Source organism: Nannospalax galili, unplaced genomic scaffold (genome assembly GCF_000622305.1).
Source record: "Nannospalax galili isolate Female #2095 unplaced genomic scaffold, S.galili_v1.0 scaffold18, whole genome shotgun sequence".
NCBI classification, from domain to species: Eukaryota; Metazoa; Chordata; class Mammalia; order Rodentia; family Spalacidae; genus Nannospalax; species Nannospalax galili.
In genome coordinates, this window is record NW_008346548.1 from 2213936 (window position 1) to 2220025 (window position 6090).

Genomic DNA, 6090 nt, shown 5'->3' on the forward strand with positions numbered 1-6090 from the left:
TTCATTTGCCTACAAATTTCATGATTTCATCTTTCTTTACTGCTGAGTAGAACTCCATTGTATAAATGTACCACATTTTCATTATACACTTGTCAGTTGAGGGACACTTAGGTTGCTTCCATCTCTTAGCTATTGTGAAAATAAGCAGCAACAAACATGGATGTACAAATGTGTCTGCGATAAGATGAGTCCCTTGGGTATATGCCAGTGAGTGGTATAACTATGTCAAATGGTAGGTTCATTCATAGTTTTTTAAGGGTTCTCCACACTGCTTTCCATAGGGGTTGAATAAGTTTGCAATCCCACCAGCAGTGGATGAGTGTTCCCCTTTCCTTGCACCTTCTCCAACATTTGGTATCATCTGTTCTCTTGATTTTAGCCAGTCTGACTGGGGTAAGATAAAATCTTAAAGTGGTTTTAATTTGCATTTCCGTAATTACTAACGATGCTGAACACGTTTTAAGATGCTTCTTAGCCATCTTTATTTCTTCTTTTGAGAACTCCCTGTTCAGATTTAGTCCGTCTTTAAATTGGGTTACTTGCTTTCTTGATTCTTAGTTTTTTGAGCTCATTGTATAGTCTGAGTGTTAAACCTCTGTCAGTTGTGTTGCTGAAGATTTTCTCCCACTCTGTGGGTTTTCTCTTCACTTCCTTCCTACTTTTGATGTACAGAAGCTTTGTAGTTTAATGAGGTCCCATTTGTTGATTCTTGACCTTATTTCCTGAGCAAGTGATGTCCAGTTTAGAAAATCCTTTCCTACACCTATATCTTGTAGGTTATTGCCAATGTTTTCTTCTAACAGTTTCAGAGTTTCAGGCTTCACATTGAGGGCTTTGATCCATTTGGAGTTGACTTTTGTGCAGGGTGAAAGATAGGGGTTTAGTTTCATTCTTCTACTACAACTTGCAACTTAAAAATATCCTTTATTTATTTTTATTTTTTATGTGTATGTGTGTTGTACCTGCATGCATGTAAGTGGACCCATGTTCTGCAGTGCCTGGGAAGGCCAGAAGAGGGTGTCAGATCCCATGGAACTGGAGTTACAGTTACTAGCTGCCATGTGGGTGCTAGGATTTGAACCTGGGTCTTCTGCAAGAGCAGTCAGTGCTCTTAACCAGAGCCATCTCTCCAGCCCTGAACTTAGAACTTTTTTGTAAAACCAAAGCTGTATACCACTTCCACATTAACCAGGATTACCAAAAGACATAGCACAATAGAAGTAACATGAATGTAAAAATATTTATCTGGGGCACTGGGGAGGTAGCTCAATAGTCAAAGTGTTTGCTGTGCAAGTATGAGGACCTCAGTTCTAATTTTCAGCACCCATTAAAAGCATAGCAGTATGTGTTCATAACCTCAGCAATGGGGTAGGGAGAAACAGGCAGATCCTAGGCGCTTGCTGACCAGCCAGTTTGGATGAAACAGTGCGCTCCATGTCCAATGAGAGACCCTGTCTTGAAAAACAAGCTGGAGAGCAATTGAGGAAGACACCTGATATGGACCTCTGGCCTCTACACACAAATGTACTGGCAAAAACACTCATGTATCTATGAAATACACCTATAGCAGACACACACACACAAAATATTTGTTTTGTGTCCCAATATGTTGTCTTTGTTTTCTGTTGCTGTGATGAACCACTAACCAAAAGTAACTTGAGGAGGAAAAGGTTTTTTTTCAGCTTACAAGTTGTAGTCTGTTTTCCAGGGAAACTACCACAGAAACTCAATGCAGGCTCCTAGAGTCAGGAACTGAAGCAGACAGCACAGAGGAATGCTGCTTACTGGCTTGCTTCCAGTGTCATGCTCAGCTACCTTTCTTATCCAGCAGACCCACCTGCCTTTTGATAGCAATGAGCTGGGCTCTCCTATATAAATTAGCAATCAAGGAAATGGCCACAGGCAATTCCAATGGAGGGAATTCCTCAATTGAGGTTCCTTCTTCCCAGGTTAGTCTAGTTTCTTTTAAGTTAACAAACACTAACCAGGACATACGTCATGAATCGTATGTAGAGTAAAGGGCACTTCCCACTGCTAATCTTTATAATAGAAAATAGTATCTCACAGGGTAATGATATTATTTACGTAAAATACTGGATAAGAATCATAATAGATGGTTGGAAGACTTTAGACTCAATGTTTCAGAAGGCAGGATCCAGAGTTAGAAGAATACATCTAGTGTTGTATAATAATTACATGTTAATGACTTCAATGAAAACTGGGAAGAAAGTCCACTGAGTCCTCCAAATAACTCTAAGAGCTGTGATGTTACATTCATACATTTCACAGTGTCCAAATGGAAGAAATCTCAAAGGTCAGATAGTTTCCTAAGAGATGATGAGTAAACCAGAAATCAGAGGTTATAGAACTTATCCAAAGTCACAGAGATCAATAGTACACACCTCGCTGAGAGCCATGCTTCTCAACTTACAGTCATTTCTGGACTCTTCTACTGCATTATAGGGCCTTCTATTGTTGTTGAAAAAAGACATCTCATCCTAGCCAAAAACTCATCATCTTTAAGATTTTGCTGTTTTTGTTTTGTTGTCTAAGCTTTAAGTTCCAGTTTAATGGAGCTAGAATAATATTTGGTCTAAAACTCCATTTAATGCCCCAGATGTTTTCCTCAAAACTGTTATTTATTTGAGTTTGTTCTCAGCATTACCATTTTCCTTTCTTCTGAGTAACAAAACCCAAGGTTAAATGATAGAAAACTTCTCAGACTTCAGCAGTCTAAGCCCTGGTGTGGCATTGGAGGTGATGGAAGCAGTTGTAGCTATACACTGGCAAGGAGATGTTTTCAAGAGCTTTTGCCTTGCAGCAGTGGAAAACATGCATTGTGTGAAGTTTCAAGTCCATGTGACAGGAAATTTACTTCCTCCACTTTGACTATCACTCCTGAACAGCACACTAGAAATCCCATTTTCATCTTCTCATCCCAATAGTCTCCATTCCTGCAACAACCATTCTCTAACCTCTTATTAAACAGACTGTTGATAGAATAGTGGCCACCCTGTCTCCATGCCGGTCAAGGGAATAGTGGGGAATGGGAGAAGATCGTCCTGGCCCCACATTGGCAAGATTAATCAGAGATTCAGAGGAGACTTAGGGTTCCATTCTTGACCACTACTCACTCACCTCCTGCTACTTTCAGAACTGAAGTCAGCCCTGGGAGTGTGTGACACAATGAAACAAGACATGAACTAAGCTCTGACTAGTCCCATTCACATCCTGGGGCCAGAACTGTGCTTAATTTATCTTACTAGCTCTTCTATCTGTCTCAATGTCCTGCAGATACAAAAGCACGCAATACTCTTGTGTGTCTACAATCGAGATACAATTCATACCATATATACAAAATAGAGTTGTGCTGATTAAATAAATTTGAAGAAAGGAGGGGCTTTCTGAGGCATCCAGCTGCTAGACAATAAAAAATCAACAGTATTTGAACATGTGTTGAGCCTGCCACAAGATCTCATTCATTTGCTTGCTTGTTGATGTTTTGTTTGTTGTTGTTTGTTTGGTTTTTGAGACACTTGCAACACAGCTCGGCCTGATCTTAAATTCACTATGTAATTGTGCTGGTTAGTTTCAAATGTCAACTTTCCACAATTTAGAATTACCTGGGAAGAGGCTCAACTAAGTGTTTGTTTGGTTGGTTTATGGCCATGTTGGGCCGGGGTGGGGAGGGATTGGCTTCACTGTTATGGATGCAAGAAAACCCAACTGTCTGTGAGCTGCACCATTCCCTAAGCAGGGAACAGGAGAAAGCTACATGGATGCAAGCAGGCAGCATGAGTGCATTCATCTTACTCTGCCCTAGACTGTGGATGTGATGCATTACACACATTATGACTTCCTGGAATAATGAACTGGAATTGTAAGCTAACATAAACCTTCCCTTCCCTGAATTGCTTTTGGTTAGGTGTTTTATCACAGCAGCAGAAATGAAAGTAGGGCAGTAGCCTAGGCTGGCCTTGAACTCCTCACCCTCCTCCTGTCTCTGCCTCCTGAGCTTGGGATCATGTTCAGATCATGCCTTGTTTGTTCGTATGATTAATAAGGAGTTTTCTTTCACTTTCCTTGTTTTACTAAATGTTCTAAGGCCAATAGAAACACAAATGTTCTTGAAACTATTACTACTACTACTACTACTACTACTACTGACAATTATAATAATTTTTAATCTTTATGAAAGCTTTTTTTAATAAAATATAGTTTAAAAATTTTATTATCTTTTTATTTTATGTATATGCATGTATTGCCTGCATGTAGGTAAGTGCATCCACATCATGCAATGCCGGCGGAAGTCAGAAGAGGCTGTTGGATCCCCTGGGACTGGAGTTACAGACAGTTGTTAGCTGCCATGTGGGTGCTGGGATTCGAATGTGGAAAAAATGTTATCTGCCATGTGGGTGCTGGGATTTGAACCCGGGTCTTCTGCAAGAACAACCAGTGTTCTTAACCACTGAGCCATCTCTCTAGCCCCAATAAATAAAATATATTAAAGAAAGAATTAGCAGAGGTACAAGATCTTCATTATTTCTTATCTACAGACCCAGACACTAGAGCAGACTATTGATAATTTATATCTTCGATGCTCTTATAGAGATTTCAGTTTAGCAACAACTCTATTTGCTGTGGCTTAATTTGGAAACAGCTTTGATTTTAAATCTTGGTAGCAATCATGGTTGCCTGTAGTGAGAGAGGGGACTGAATGGTTGGAGGACCAGGAGGCCAAGAAAACTTACCACTATATATCTTTTTCTGCCTCTGGTAGTTATACCATTCAATGTATCAACTATTTTAAAGTAAATAAGTAAGCCTAAAGTCTGAATTTTAAAAATTTAGGTTTCCACTGCCTCTTGAAAAGCTGAAAAAACTTGGTATCAAGGAGGCCTGATGCTGAGCGGCAGCTGACATGAAATGTGGTGAGCAGTACCGATATCAGTCTGGTAGTCTGCAAGGGCATTGCAGTCATACGTCTCTAGTCCCTTCAGTGTCCACAGACAGTAGACACTGATGGGGAAGCCACATCTCAGAATTACCAGGATTCTCAGATCAGAGACCTTTTTATCAAGAATAGACATGTTCTCCATTTTGCCATGGTCTCTTGGGTTATGGCATTGAACACATAAAGAGTAAGCTTGTCTTCTTTAGTAACAAAGCATTTGCTTTATTAGTGAAAGCTTTTTATGGGCTCATGCCACATTAAGTATTTTATATGATTTTTCTCATTTGATCATTAGAAAACTCCTCTGGAAGAAGCACCATTGTCAACCTCATATTATAGCTAAAGAAACTGAGGTTAAGAAAGTATAGATTGACCAAGGTCAAGTGAAAAAGGAAGAGCAGGATCTTGATAAAGATCGATCAAGTCTAAACCTTTACTTGTTACACCGCATCAAGAATTTTCTGGTTCTCATAGGACAAACTAAAAGATCATCAATATTTCCTTCAAAATTGAGGGGATATTTGAATAAGGCCATTAAAATTATTAACAAGCAAATTATTAACAAGAAAATACTTGCATGACTGAAAGAAAGAAGGGATGCAGGAGCCCAGGGTAATATTTTGTGCTTTTCATGATTCTAATATGAACCAGTCTTGAAAGATAAGATTAAATTGACCAGGATACCTATGGGTATTTTTTCCACACTCTCCAAACATTTAGGATGCCTACCTTGCATTTCCCTGACTTGGAAGAGAGCCAGCATATAGGTCTTTACAGTTTTATTAGAAACTGTTTGATATAAGTATCAAATACTATTGGAAGTTGAAGGTAGTAAGTGGGTTGAAAGAAAAGAATTGATGAGCTGGGCATGGTGGCACAAGCCTTAAATCCCAGCAATCTGGAGGCAGAAGCAGGTGGATCTCTATGAGATCGAGGCTGACCTGGTAACAGGGAGACCTTGTCTTAAAACAAACAAACAAAAAAACAAAAAAAAAAACCCAAAAAAACAGGATTGATAGTGAATATATTTTTTTTTAGAATTTTTTTTCCATGAAGACCAAAATCAAGTGTATTTTTGCATTGCATTTTTTTCTAGTTAATGCTTTGTCTATCACCTTATTATTATTTTTTTTAAA